Source organism: Bombus bifarius, unplaced genomic scaffold, assembly GCF_011952205.1.
Source record: "Bombus bifarius isolate JDL3187 unplaced genomic scaffold, Bbif_JDL3187 scf7180000008058, whole genome shotgun sequence".
In the NCBI taxonomy this organism is placed as follows: domain Eukaryota; kingdom Metazoa; phylum Arthropoda; class Insecta; order Hymenoptera; family Apidae; genus Bombus; species Bombus bifarius.
In genome coordinates this window covers 2332089-2348666 of record NW_022884422.1, presented here as the reverse complement: position 1 = coordinate 2348666, position 16578 = coordinate 2332089, and the positions used below count along the sequence as shown (strand labels likewise).

The 16578-nt window shown below is 38.7% G+C and overlaps 1 protein-coding gene across 4 annotated transcripts in view; it reads left to right on the top strand.

Moving 5' to 3' along the window:
* LOC117208202 (mucin-5AC-like) overlaps positions 1-16578 on the top strand; it is a 329389-nt gene that overhangs the window by 213563 nt on the left and 99248 nt on the right. The window lies entirely within an intron of this gene.

Below are 16578 nucleotides of genomic sequence, written 5' to 3'. Positions count from 1 at the left end.
CTAACGTTTAAGAATAGGCGTCAGTGATCCTTCGATTGTAAAATAGCGCAGACGATGATTAACGAGCACCGATCGTTGAAGTCCTTGGCTTTGCGGTGCCATTCGAAATCAACGTTCTCGAAGCTCACTATAGTTGCTCGGATACAATTTATGGCGATCACCTGGTGAACCATCTGCCCCGCACGCACTGTTGGGAACCTGCGGCTTTTCTCGGACATTGCGCCATCGTGTATTTTCCTATTACGAAGAAGTAGATTCATATATGTATCACGTTGCTCGATTTTGAACGAATTTACAAGGCAATTGTCATTGTCAATAAAGGTAATGCTTCAACCGGTGAAATCTATTTCACATATTCCGTTAATTTCGATAATTTCACGTTGTTTGCAAGTTGTACGTTAATAAACAAAAATATTTCCTTCTCCTTCACTTTTCCGATTTCTTTTATATCGCATTGAATATCCCCTAGTGATGGACTTATACAAGATATTTTCAAACTTATACAAGATATATTTCGTCCGCAATTTTGTAGAAAGTAGAAAAACATGAAAATCGCCCGCGGCTGAAGAGTTAAATCCATTTTATGTCTGCTAGAATATAGAAGATGGAGGAGATTGGAATAGAATACTATTTATAGATGGTATTTGATATAGATTTATCGATTAAAATAGTTTCCATTAAATAGAAATTTCTAAGAACATAGAATCCAAAGAGAGATACTCCTCTGTGAAAAATACTAACGAAAATTCCTGTGCATATAACTTTTCTCGGTATATGGTATCGATGAAAATCGATTTTAAAAATAACAGGCAAGCTTGAATAGAAGTTTGACTGAAGCTCGATGGATCTGGTGCGTATCTGTCATGTTTGTATATGATACAGGTACAAGCTTTTTGTCAAAAATAACGAAAAACGCTTTTCAAACTATTCGAGCCGATGGAAATACCAATGATGTTAACTCGATAACACATCGGCTAACAGAACAAAGAAATTACGTTTAATCAATACCATCGTAACTCCCGGAAATCTTTCTATGTATACATATATTGCATGTGTTATTTAAAGCAGTTTGAAATTTCATCGGCACTATATCGAAACGCAATAATCACGACTATATTAGTAAAATTTGAAGTGAATCTGAAAATCTATATAAAAGTTACCAGATACTTGTTGCAAGCGTATACTTCGCAAAAATCATCGAAGTATTGGAACAGTCGATTATTCAATATCATTACTAGAAGGATACAATATTTAATGAAACGATCGTTAGCGTTACTGGCATGTTTACGTACATTCTTTATGCTGTAATTTTTTATCAACAATACGTGCATAATACGTGCGTAGTAATATCTACAGACACTTTCAGGTTCGTTTTATACATTGCCAGTATAACCACGATAATCGTATCTCATTACAGTGTCAATGAAATTCAAAAAAAATTTCTATAACGCATACAGCGTATTCATAAACATTTCCTCTGGTAACTAGTCGAATGTTCACTTTCCACTGAACATGACTTGTAGAAGACGAAGAAACGTTAATTATTTCGAAGGTTTTGTAGCTTATGGTACGGTAATATATTATTTACCGGAGATGGAGAACGATCGTTGCAATTATTGGCAAGGAAACCTTTCCCGAAGTTTGAAACGCCTACGCGTGGAACTCGAACGGACACGGCGTATTCGTGAGGAATCCTTCGCGAATAAATTCATTGACTGGCATACGAAAGGGCAGAAACGTGCACCGTCAGCGCCGTATTTATCGCGTTGAACGTTCGCTTCGCCGCTTCGTCGTTGCACAAGTCCCGAGGAAAGAATAGAGCCGCGTGCCCACGAACTTGATGGAACATCGAACGAGTGACGTCATTCGACCTCGCACCCACCGCTCTATTCTCGACTTCTCCACGCGTGTGCGTGCGTATACACACGAACACGGTTGCCATACATTCGCGTGGTTAGGTAATATGTACCTAATGGCATACGTGTTAGCGAGCAGCCGCGCAGAGAGGGTGACGAGAACGATTCACGAGACTCAAGTGTTCGTTTCTACGTCGATTAATCGCTTCCGAGGCGGCAGCCGCATCGCGATGCGCGAAATAACAGCATCGTTAACGCTCGATTCGAAGAAATTTTTCATGCTGACTGTTCTGTTGGAATGGTTGCAGTTTCATGTTATTTAATTACACGGATTCCAGCGTCAAATATGTAGCTCGATTTTTTATATTATTCGAAATGATGTTCTTTCCTTTGTTTGAAAAGGTTGAATATGTTAATTAAATTTGTGTATTATGCGTGAATTTTTTCATATATATTATTTATTTGCTATTCGATTTTTCCAAATTAAAAGATTACATTAAATATGAACAATGCTGGTAAAATTCGCGAGATGATCTTTCTGGAAGAATGAGAGGAATATTCACTAGTTTATTAATTTGTTTGATATAAACAGCATCTTTGGTTCAATTCTATTATCTTTCCAACCATTAAGTTGTTATGCTTTATGAAATTATGAATGGAAATTTATAATAGAAGAAGGGACAGATGTAAATATCTGTTGGAATATTTAACGAGACAGGACGGATTCTCACCGCAAATGTAACAATAAATAACCATAACCAGAGTATCCCAAATTCAGTTACAGGCATCCTTCACCGCAATCAAATTCCAGTCATCCCATCTCTCTGTTTTCCAAAATATTGTACGTTACTGTATTATTACTAAACTGTGGATATTTATAGAAATTCTTATTTTGAAGAAATGCAATTACGATGATTACTATATTTTGGACGTTTTGTCTGTTTATATCCTTTTGCATTAAACTCCTAAAATCCCATAGTAGTAATTGTAGAATAACAAACGCTACAAATAATATCACAATAACAATTTCTACAATTGTACACCTTAACACTGATGCGTTAATCGTTATGATCATCAGTGTGGCAAGCTGCGTGGCACAATCAAAAGATTTATACTATAAAACTGCAAGCAAAATAAAATACACGATAATTATAATTCGCAGTTTAATTATGCTGTGTCACTGACGATGTTTTGTCCCAGACGAGCATGGTTTCGCAATGTACGATAGATTATCGGTCCGAGTAAAATAAAATGACATTATCGCGTACCGGTCGATGAGTCGAGACGAATAAATCCAGTGATACGAAGCTCGACCTCGATCGCGGCCCTCTAGCCGGCGTCGGCCGAGCTTTATTTATTGACAAGGCACAGACGTTATACATCGAGCGTTAATTAACCGTTGGAAATTACCGATTAAAGGCCGATCGCTGGCACGCGCGACCGCTTTGAAACGTGGCGCTATTGCTCGCCAGGGAAAACGCCATCTAGCTTTTGTGAAGTCGCTTTTAACCATTGTAATTCAATTTTGTAGCCCGACCATATCGCGGCCTTTGAATTGCCCAGTTGGGAAAGAGTTTGATTTTTCTCGTGTGCCGATAGTTAATTAATTCGAAACGAGACTCGGCAATTTTCTCTGATAAGTCGAAATCTAGAGCTCTTCAAGATTTTTTTTAAACGAGCTATTGGAATGTCTCGTCTAATGTTGGGTTAGCTTTGAATTTCTATGTCAAGTGTAAGATCAGTTTACGTGAGAAGTACACTAATTTTGAATGTGTTTGGAAATTTTTTATGGTGATATTCTATACAAATCTTTTTATTAAGGGAAACACAGAATACAGGAGATTAAAGTCAAGATTTGGCCAACCTCGTCCTCGATTTTGGAAACTTAGAAGATTAACGCGAGTTTCTTTATTCGTGAAATTTTCTTTTCCCTCGTAAATTACGATTCATGTAAGTAGTAGTGGGCAGTCGCTGACAGGCTAATCGCGCAAAAACCACTATACCAGCCATTCGAAAACGATTTGATCAATTTCCTAAATTAAAAACTACAGGAAAGTGACGATGTTAAAAACACTGTTTTTCAAATTTACGTCATCTTCGATGAATGGACTTATGAACGTAAGTAATTATTGATTTCTTGAAAACACGCTGAATATTAATCAAATACTTATGAAATGAAATGAAATTAAAGAAATTAAAGGGAAAAGGTTTGACTTTCCTCGCGTGCCAATCGTTAATTAATTCGAAATAAGATTCGGTAATTTTCTTCGATAAATCGCTTGATGAATACTGTCGAGAAAATAATTTCTATCGGTTATTTTAGATTTATATCGAATTTTCTCTCATTCATGATTCAATCGATTAATTTCTTTGTGTAGTTCTTTGCATAGTTTTAGTTTTCCATACTTTGCTTCGTTTACCTGCACTAAAATAATGTACTTATAAATGTTCATGCAATAAAAACATTTATCCATCCTTACGATTGCCTACGTGGGTACTCGAATATACTTACTAATTTATACTATTTATACAATGAAAACTATGCTATAATACATATTAATATAATTATAATAATAATATACCTACTAAACGAAGTTACTAATATTCATACAACAACAATTATATTTTGAAATTTAAAAGCTGGATAAAAAATTCATATAGACACAAAATCAAACATTACTCTACTCATATTAAATCAACGTTCTCAAGCTTTCAATGAAATATAAAATATGAAACATCGTCTAGTGCGTGCAAATTATCCCTCAGCAACCTCATACATAAATTAATCTTTCGCCCCACGAAACACAGTTAGTACACTGAACCTCCACAAAGAACTCAATACCTAAAAAGCAATTTTCCCCTTTATCTCCAACTCACCTTTCTCGAGCATGTCCCATGGGTCAAAAAAGTATTGACACGCTCTCCTGTTTTAAATATCTTTACATATTAAAATGATGCAAAGATATATTAAATATGTAAAGATCATAATATGTAAAGATATTCTAAAAAAGAAGAGAGTGTGTCGATATATTTTTCATCCATTGTACTAAAAACTCATCGAACTCGTGCAAAGGCATTATCCCATACCGGCATGGTATCACGTATACATTATCGCCGCAATTGTACGTGGAGGAGGATCAACGGTGCCAGATTGAGCGGGACCAATAAATAACGCTTAACATACCATTAATAAAATGATTTTTAGCCGGGCGCGCGGTCTCTGGACAGCGGGATTTACCGAGGCCTTTGTACGCGGCCGGATCGGGATGATAATTTCTAGTATAATTTTGGAGCATCGTTGAACAGCGATCGCAAGCGCGGTGGTTTCTGGCATGGATTGGCTCCGGCGTGGTTCCATCGACGGGTATTTTGATATATGGTCCGGCCAAATCGTATTCAACATTAACGTCGAACGCCGTTTCACCACGGCTCACGAGCACGGTCGCGGCGGCCGGCGTCGCTCTCGTGGATGAGCGCGCGTGCCCGTCCCGTTAATTCCGCATTACGCGTGATTAGCGCGACGTTAACATCCACGTCGGAACACGGCCAGCGTTTGGCGACCCTCCGACGCGATTCAATGTTGGGACAACGAGTTGTTCCTTCGTTGTTTCCGTTTTAACGATATTTTTGTCTGCTCGAAAACTTTTCTATTTTCTGGATAGTTAGAATGATGTTTACGAGCACAATAAATTTACTCTGGTATTATTAATCTATATTATGGTTTATTAGAATATAGATAGTTTCTAAATATTTCATTTTAGTACTATTGAAGATACAAGATTATCCTCGATTTACGATACGGACAGCTCATTTGGTATCTTTGAGAAGTTTCCACATTGCGCATTATAAGGTCTACAACTTGGACCACGACGACAACTTGATTAGCATCTTAAGCGCTCGACGGGTCCGCTCAATAGCGAACGACTTGTCATAAACTTCGACTACATCGAACTACAGACCATCGGACAATGTCGCTAATGGGACGTTACCCTACGCACCCTCGACCAGGTACGCACCAGACGCACCACTTGCGAGACATTTAGACAGTCACAGGATTGGATAGACACACAGATTCCCATCTCATAGGAAACGTTGATGAAAACCCATGCCCTAGACCGACACCTAGAATGTAAGCATCGGCCGCTTCGAGAAAGGATTTATGTTCAACACGCTCTCGCTTACGCTTAACCTGTCTTACTTACGTTTCATACTTCTGACGTTTCATACTCTTACGTTTATACTGAATACTTTAAACAAACGTTCAAATCACAAGCATGCTTGAAATCTTGAACCTCCATTCACCTTGAGCGTTAATATCGTTGAAGATTCGCAACCGAACAGTTGCAATTTAACTGATCGCCACCTAGTTGAGAGATCGAAACAAATATTCAATTCATTCTTTGCGGAATAATCTTCTCGCGGAAGTTAAAATTGCGTTAATGAAAAAGGTCGTTCTTTGCTTCTATTTTTCACTCGAAAAGTTACTATGAAGTGTTAGACATGTTAGGATCATTATATCAATTACACGATTACAATTGTAAGAAGCGCTGAAAATTTCAAACGCGGAAATGTTACGATTTTTCCGTGATAGTTCCCGGATCAAATTTCTCTATCCGGTTATCAAATCGATTTGATCACAGGAGCTCTGCAAGAATAGACACGATCCCGGAAGATGGAATTTTCGGATCGGAGTCGAATCAGCGCGAGAATCCAATTCCATCGATGGAACGAGGTGTGCAAGAATAATATTCTTTATTTCGACTATTTCTCGACGGGAGAATTATAGCGGTGGATCACGAATGCTATTATACAACGAGGGAAACGGCTATGTAAATCGAACGAAGAAACGCCTCCGTTTCGTTCACGACGAGGAAACGAAGCGGAGGAGTTTTCAAGGCTGCCTCGGAGATTTATCGAACGTCTTGATCGATCGACAAGTTGCTGCTCGAGGTATCGTCGAGCACGGACTTCACGCAACGACAGAAACGTCGCCACCTTTCTAATATACATGGTCGCACATAAATCATGAAAACGTGCACGTTTGATGTTTAAATTTTCAACGACCGTTTGTATGTATACAATTACCGTATGTATACTGTTAACCTTCGACTAGTGGGTCTTTATCCTCTGGCACGTGAAAACATATGTTCAACCGTTAAATTAAAATTCGAGTAGATGTACGATCAAAAACCGTTTTTCAAAGCATTGTGCCGCAGACAAGTTTTTATCCAGTAAACGTAAGGTAAAATAATAAAACTGTGTTTGCACGTATTGTCACTACAATAACACTGATTTTTACTCTTTTAAGAATACACTTCTTTTCTTAACTCTAAGATTGCATCGACCCTTTCATTTCAAAATAACAGTCGAGGATGTAACTGTAATTACATCAACAGTAATCACCAATAACGTTAATACGACTTGATATAAATGAAGTAAATACAATAATACGTATCTCTGTTAGATATAATTTCCTAAAACAAAGAAGTTGTCAACATTGAGAAAAATATCGGCGAACAACGTAAGCAACGCAAGGAACGACGATCGTAGACAGTACATTAGCAAGCACCTCTGGCGCGTTTCGTTAAACGTCTCCGGCGAAGTTGGCCAATTGAATTTCACGCGGAGGTCGGGCTTGGAATCTCGAATGCCGGAGGATCGCGTTTACGATTCCAACAGCGCGCACGCGGATGCTGCCCGTAACGATTCGACTGGAAGAGCAGCATTGAAATAAATGTAAATTGTAAGGTGACATCGCCGGCGAAGTTTCGTTTCGCCCTTCGCGATCTCCCGTCGTCTGTTTCGCTCTCTTCGTCTGTTGCTGTCGGATCGACCAATTAACACTGCGCCATCGTCGAACTTAACTCGACCGCTGTTCGTTATCGTCGAGTTAACTCCGCGCGCATGAACCTCTCCTTGTCGCTGAGAGTCAAAAAGCGAGATGGACAAGTTGACCGGCTGGAAGCGACGCTTGAGAATCTGCTTTCCTCTTTCATTAAGGTAGGTTTTCCGTAGAAGGAGAACCGGATCGCAAGCTACGGCAATTAGCGAGACGATCCCGACGTTGGACAATGTAACGTTCGATAATTCGTGAAAAGCTGCCTTTCGCCGCTCCGCTATTTACAGAAACTTTTTTGGCGTTCGTTCGCTTTAGGATCTTTGAAGTGAATAGAGTAAGTTTGGAAGGTAATTAAAGGACCCGGAAGTTTTAGCGAGAAACATGGGAGTTTTATACGGTGAATAGCTCGGTTCGTTGATTGACGAGAGAAAAACGTTGTTTTATGGAATATCGTGGTGTTGCATGGAAACTTTCTAGACGAATTAACTCCATGAAACTGGTCACACGAGTGTTAAGTATTAATGTACGATTACTACTAGATTTGATAAAGTCACGTTACGTTTTGCAATCTGCAATATACAATAAATAAAAGCCAAACTGATCAACTCCACCTTTCGTAAGTTTCTGAATTTCATTCTCCGGATACGTAATTAGTATCGATCGTTTCAAGGAAACAAACTATTTACTTCCATAGTAAGTTCCTAAAAAACTGCAACATTCAACATACTTTCCCTTACTCTTGGATTTATGAAGTTAATCAATCCTGAGCAGCTGATATGAAAATAAAATATTCAAAGTATTGTACCAGACATAACGAAAGCCGTATTTCATTAATTCTTTACAAAAACAGCTAACCATTGGTGAAAGTTATTACTCCAAACCAGCCGATCGCCACAGTATTAAAACTTGGATTATAAATCCTTCAATCGTTTTCTCACACGTTGAAAAATGTCCATCGTGTTTCGCTGATTCAGCGCGAATTAGCGATTTGCTTGGATCGTTGTACGTTTTTTGATGGACGATAGCGATTTCGACGGGCGGTTCTCCGGCTGGTTTAGGAATCTCGAGTGACAAATCGAGTGCGAAAAGGAAGACGAAAGGGAGAACTAAGAGTTGTGACGATCGATCGTACGCGAAAGGAGGAACGCGGCGAGCAGAGAAAAGGAGGGCTGAAGGCAGCCATGACCGTTTTCTTTTCTGCGCCTGACCTCTGCCCCCTGACCTATTTCCCCATCCTTAGCGCGACGATTTTCCCTTTCCCTCGTGCATTCTTTAATGTCGGGATCTTGAAGGATCGTTAATATCGATGCGTCGAGACTTCCATATGCCAATTATTGAGATCGTTCCTGAAATCTAATAAAAGTGACGTTACAAACGTTAGTAGTTGTTTAACCAGCCTTTTTCTCTCATTCGTTTATTTCATTCATTCTCCGAGAATCGGTTTTTGTATACTAGTGAATTTAAAGGTTTGAATAAATCGTAGCCGATCGGAAGCGCAATTGGCCACTTGTACTGTGCGCTTTTTTTCACTAGGTTCCTTTGTCCTTCTGTTACTAGTAAATCCCCCGTTTGACCGCAACCACGAACTGGAAAACACGATTTCAATGATCGAAGGTTTATCGGTGCAAGCACGACTTTCCTGGTGCAATCAGTACAGTCTAGTTGCTCGAGGACATCAATCAAATCGTTTCGAATCGCGTGTAGCATTACTTTGAAAGATCCGATCACGCAGAATAGTTTCGTGTGCTTAAAATCGTCCTTGTGCTTTCTAACAATTTCACGAATTGTTCTAAACTAATTTCTATGTGACACCGTTTCAAGGATATGTCGTTGTAATCCTACTATAGAATAGCAAAAATATATCTTTCTTCAATCGCAACAATAATTTTCCAAGGAACTTATAACATAGCACGTCATAAATAAAAGATTTTATTCTTGCAATACTACCATAGAAATCTTCTTTTTTTTTTTGTAATAATGTTGCAAACATTCCATGATAAACTCGACGATATGCTTTTAAGAATATGTTTTTAAGCGCTGTAACCTCGTAACAATTACGTCGCGATTGCACCGCTGACGTATGTTTGTTTTGTAACGATGTTACAACAAGATCCCCAAAATTTCCGCACGCAGAACGAAATAAAAACACGGAATAGACTGCAAGCTGTAAATTCGCATACGGGCGTAGAAAGTTGGATATTCGTAGTACTAAAATATTTGCAAACATGTCGCGAAAAACCGTGGTGTGCAACCAACGTGTAACACGTAACGTGAACCTAATTATACACTAAACCAACGTTACCATTATTGTTACGTTTCTACCTTGAGTTTATTTGCGTTGGTAAAGCGAAGCTCGTTCGGCGCAACCGTAGTAGAAACTTTCGTTTTTTCTTTCACCGACCGCGAAGCTGCACTTCGCTTGCATATTCGCGGCTTGGCCAGGACTATTTGTATAATTCCCCACGTAAAGACAATGAAGATTACTCTGTCGTAATAATCTACTGTTGCTCGTTGCCTGACGGTAATCAGCGGCGGCCCAGGTCAGACACGGGGAGAAAGTAGTTGCGGCCGTTTATTGTCCGGCCTCGGGCTGCCTGGAACGTCCGGAGCTACTTGATAATCGACCTCGACCAACAGTTACCGGGGAACCTATGTTACGAGGCTCTTCAACCAGAGATCTTTAAGCAGGCATACGTAGGAATTTGTAATTATAATGTAAACTACTCTTGCTTCATAATTCTTTTGTGCTTTTAAGCCTAATATACTCTGAGTTATTTTTTATTTTATCGTGTTTTGTGCGTCGTTAACAAATGTTTTAAGTTCGAGAGTGAATAGAATATTTGTTCATTTCCTATTAAAGTTTTAGGTCAGTCGTTAATGAATTTCTGTTTTAATTTTAACTTGTTTACTGAAATAAAACCGAAATTGGCACGTACAATTTTGAAGATCTCAGCAAACATTTTATTTTAAACCTGGAATATTATTTACTTACGAGGAGGAGATTGTATCTCGTTAATTCACGATTCCTTAATCGATGAACTTCACCTATAGATTAGAAAATCTTAGAAATTCAAAATAAGATATTCGATGTAATAAAATTCGAAGAAGAAGCGAGTATCCAGTTTGGTTCCATTTAATAAAAATGTGAATTCACACAAACGCCTACAGACTACTGACAAAATACATACACTACTACAGCGATACGTGTATAAAGTAAGATACAATAAATACACGACAGAATACTAATAAAATACAATATAACTGTACATAGATACCTACATAACCCCAAACTCGTGTCACTACAGCAGAATTGCAACACAAATTGTCAACTCACATTTTAATCGAGCAATAAATCGATTAGCGCGTCGATAGTTCCGCGTATATACGTCCTTTAATTCGAAAAATATATTGCGACCTCGCTAAGCAATTTAAAGAACCTAGAATCGTCCTCCGATTCGATCGGAGCGCGCCATCAATTTCTTCGCACTGACGCATATTCGTGTCCGAACTACAAATTGTTAGGTGTTTCGAACGCGGCGCGGTATCCGTCTGTTTCCGAGCGACAACGAGCGGCTCTGTCATTGCCACGAAATATCAGTACGGTTGGCTGACCGCGTCATAAGCGCGCGTCACGCTCGTCGAGCGAACACGCGTCGCTCGTGCTTGCGGCGCCAGCTGATTTTCGCTAACCAGAGGATTTGGATTCCAATCGACATTCTCGCGGAAACGAGCTTGCCGCTCGTTTTCGTGCTACCGTATCGGAGAACCGATTCAGTAGAATCATTCAACGTCGAAGCGGGATCGAAATATGCTTCTACGTGGCGTGACAAAAGTTTTCGCGGACAAAGATAAATAGTAGAAAGTTGCTCGAACTATTGAAGGTGTACGTTCGTCGTTCATACTATAGGATCCGGGAATTGGAAATGAAGATTTACTGTTACTTACGGACGGACTATCAATCATACTTGCTGCGCTTGTAGTTGGACGTCTGATCATTAGGCGAGAGATGGTGTTGAATTTTTTAAAACTTGGATTTTGTTCAAGGGAATATTTTTGTGGTTGATGTAAAAGTTTGTATAAGTTCGTTCCATGTCCCAAAAAGGAACAGGAATTTCTACGGTATCTTTCCATGCAATCTGAGGTGCCTGAATGCACGATGATCCTGAAAGTGTGATACAAATTAAAAGAAAAAGATTTCTGATATCAAAGATATAAAATAGAATATTCTCTGTTTGGCGTGTTTTTTTAAGCAAATCTATTTTGAATATTAAATAAATCTCCATTCAATTGACAATTAATTTAGTGTACATAATCTAGCTGATCATCGCTGTTTCTATTTATATTCGTAAACAGTCAGTCAGCTGAAATAGTTCCTGGATGAAGATATATTTAACAGATGTAAATCAATGCGATGTAAAATTTCTCAAAATAACCCAACTGAATGGATAAATCAATAAATATCTGGAAGAAACCGAGTCAAGAATCGTTTTAATTTTATCTTCCTGATTAATATCAAATGAACAGGAGGTGATTATCGATGAATTATAATTCATTATCGATGGCTTCATTCATCGTTTGCGTGAGAATCGTTCCCATTGTTTACGGCTCGACAGAAAGGAAAACTACGAGACTATGTTCGTGTAATCGTGCAACACTGTATACTAACGATCGGTATTCGATTCTCACGTTTGTGCAAATCAATCGTCGAAGCTAGAACACAGCGAAGAATATAACGTATATAAGACATCTCATCGCGAATCTAGGAAAATTAAATAAATCGAAGCGACGAGTTTCCAGGAACCGTTCAGAAATATTAGCATATTTAATGGATAACGATTCTCTGTCTAATCTGTTTAAAACACGATGAGAAGTTCAATCCGGTGGAGATACGAGCTCGCATGAAATGCCATAGAATATTGAATTCGACTTCGCAGCCGAAGCACTTGCGGTCTGTTAACTAATTAACTATTAACTGATTAACGCGTTGGCTATTACGGCGGATATCGGTGATTCTTTTACTAAATTTTTTAATACGATTAAAATAAGATAAATTTCACGAACTAAAAAATGTTCAACGACATGAATGATCTAAATAATATTGTCAGAGAAAGTTAATGGTATATTTAAATCTATCGTGGCCCTTAGGCCAAAATATATAAAGTCTGCGCAGCAGTTGACGTGTTCGCCAGGTTAATCGACGTCACTTTCGAAGAATATCAATCCTTTGTTATAATATTTATATATGCTCTTCAGGCGAAGCATCCGAAGAAGAAATCGATCAACAGTGACCTGCGAATCGCGATGAACCCATAAAAATTCATTTTAACGTCACGTTCACTTTCTTCATTTGTTCGATGTTTTACACCTCTTTTTTTAATCGTCCTTTTATCTTCCTCGTACTTTTTCTCTCGTGAAAAGGTACGAAGTGAAATTGCGAGTTGATATGCACGAGACGATTAAGTCCTTATAGACGCGAGTCGTTTCATTTCAACGTATCATCTCTTCAGCAGATAATAATTCATGCATTTCTCTGACGAACAATTAACGCGTCCGTTAACGATCCTGCGATTTTTATGACTTCCACCATCAGTTGCGAATTTCTGTTCCCGTACTGTTATATGCAAATACCTAAAACGGGCAAGTTTTAGGGACAATATCGTTGAAACTTGTATACGCAGAGTTATAACAACATCTCAGAAAGTTCCGAACTGTCAGAATATTACGTCATCGAGCCTCGGATATTCATCGTTAAGCGAGCGTCTGCGTCAGAATGCGCGACTGCTTATTACGTCAGACGCTTGTCGTCAGACTGGCCACCGCGTTATCGCTGTTCCTAACGTAATTTTGAACTACGATATCTCGTGCGTATCATGCACGTCATTTTACAGAAGCTATTTACAGTTGGATCTATCGCCGAACAGATTTTGTCTTTTTTAAAAGTACTTGCATGAGTTATTCACAGGCCAATGTGGTCCATTCCACCTTTTGAAATTTTTGAAATATTAGTGCCGACCTCTTAATACTAGAACTACCACATCAGTCAAATTCACTGGTTTTACAATTTTATTTTAAAATTCCTACTTCATGTTATATTTTTCTTCCGCAGTGATATAGTGACTTTCGCAACGATAACTAAAAGAATAATATAATGAATTTTATTTTGTTTTTTATGTATTCAAACTCAAAATAATTTTGTATCAAAGCTACTTATACCAATAGCAGTCAACATGACTGGTACTTGTTAAAGTGTAAAAGGGTCCTGCAGTCTGTTTATCGAACCCCAATTAACCAGTTTCCTCGTTTTGTACAACTTCTCACACATTTTTAAAATATTTACTGCGTATCATTCGATATGACGATATCAGTTATCAGGAAAATTCCGGATCGATTGCCAGATCGCTAGATGCTAACACTAGAAATGCCACACCAATCAAAATGTCTGGTTCTACAATTTTATTAATGTGTCAATCCTCGTTTAGGAATCATGGACCCAGATAAATTAATAATACCAAAAATGTACTACATAACATGGAATTCCTTCTGTAAGAAAATAAGAAATCAATAAATATACAAATATTCTATTATTACGTATTTTTTAAAGACCAGTCATTTTGACTGGTTTTGGTAAAAATAGCTTCGTGTTAACTATCGGTAGTTCCAGTGTTAAGATATATTTATACAATTAGCTTGTTTTATATAATTTCATGAATTTTCTCTACTTCTTGATTTGTGGATTTAACCGATTTAGCAAAATCGAGGCTCGCATGAAAATAACGACGCGTAGAACTTTTAACGTGGGAGAGACGTTATGGCACGTTCCGTAATATCATTCGTATATATCGTTGACCCATCGACTCAGCAAGATTTCATCGTAGTCGTTCCCCAAAGGATGGACGGTTTTCGTTCAGATCGGAAGCTTATCGCAGTCTCTCGACGATCATCCCCTATTTTCTCTCCCTCTTTCTTTCGTGCCTGATTCTCGGTCGATGCGGGCCAACCCTCGTTCGTCGGATAGAGACAAAGCGTTCCAACATAAATAATTTATCTGGGAAGCGAGCTTCCTCGTAGCAACGGTGTGCGTTGCATTAAATATGAAATCCAATATAAACTTTTCCTACGATGGCAAGCAACTTGGCTTTCCTCTCTTCCAGTGACCATTACACGAACGTCTGTATAAACGAAAATGTTGAATCCCCTAACGATCGTTGTTCGATTCGACGAAAAGCATTAACCGTTATCGTTAATTAATCGCGGCCGTTGTTCCAATCGACTGTGAAAAGCAACGACAACTCAACAGTTAATGAAAATATTTAACCATCTGACTAATTTGTAGCTACGTTATTAACCAATCCGGTTATTTGCAGCGTTGCTACACTTTGATCTGTTGCATGTCAGAGAATACGAATTAATTTGGAAAACAATTAGCGCTGTGAACGCAGACGCGTTCACGGCGTGACGAGTGAAACGACTCGTTTCCGTTGTGAATTATATTATTTATGCGGGGTGCGTTGTGCGAGCTGGAATTAAACACGGACAAAAAGAAACTGTACGTTTACTGGTCGCTGGTAATTTATTTAATTAATCGCGAGGGTAACTTTCATTTTGCGATCAAACGTATACTTTTTATTCGTTCTTGAATATAAATATAAACATATAGGGAACAGAGACGAAAAATTGAAATGTAATTTATACTTTTGTATTTAAAAGTTGAAAAGCTCTACCGTGGGTATAATGTAAAATGTAAAGTTTATATTTCGATTTATTTGTCACAGCTATAGTTCTCAATTATATTCAAATATATGTAAGATTAGAAATACCAATATTTATGTACATACATAATTTTCGAAATTTAACTTCTTGACGCCAGATTTCGTATCTTCGTACCTGTAGATTATGCATTTATGTACAATGACAAGCGTCACCTATCTTATTCATTCTTTTGAAGTTCGAAATGGGAACGTAGAGACATTTTGAATTTTATTTTATTTGTATTGACATAGGAAGAATTCGTCGTTTTTCTGACAATTTGTGACAATTACCACTTCAAAATTTGGTTCTATGCAAACTACCTGAAATCGACTGACATCAAAGGGTTAAGCAGTAATTACCAACCACCGAGGACTCAATTTCTGTCAAAACTATCAAACTCTGTCAATTGAAGAAACGACGCGCAGGAATTACTTGAAATTACTAGAAATTGAATCGAACTAAATTCTGGGACGTTTGAAAAAGTTCGATCGTACGCTTCGTGCCATAACGGTTACCAAGACTAATGGCAGCAGCCACTTATTGTTGGCCGTTTTTCCGCGTCGATCGTGCTTCCTCCGCGTGACCAAGGCCGGACGAGGGTAAAACGTATATTGATGTTCAATCGTACACTCTGCGCCGAATACCGATGCGCTGTACCCGCGGGGTGCAACTCTCGCCCATCAATCCTCGGCGAACCGCTTTCGTTTTTCCTTTTTTTTTCAATATCAAACTTCCAGCGTGTATCTAAAAGCGACATTGTAACAGAAAAAAGGTTCGGTCGACCGGGGCAGAATTTCAAAGCGGGCTTCGAGTATCTACGCGCGATAGGAAATCGTCGAACCGACAAGGAATATTAATAACATCGCGCTGGTGTTCGGACCTTGCGCTGTCGCTTTTCGAATTTGACAAACGATCGATTTTAGTCGGGCTAAACCGTTGACTTGGACACAGACGTATATCTGGGATACGGTGTATCATGTGTTTCCGAGTATATAACGTGATTTCGAACCACAGAGGGTCGCTGGAATTCAGAACCCTTGCACTATGTATATTATCCGAGTTGAAGAGCGTCTTCACCGACGAGGGTGGGCCGCTGATTTGCATGTTTATTCAGCGCGGAGTTCGGCCCGTTCA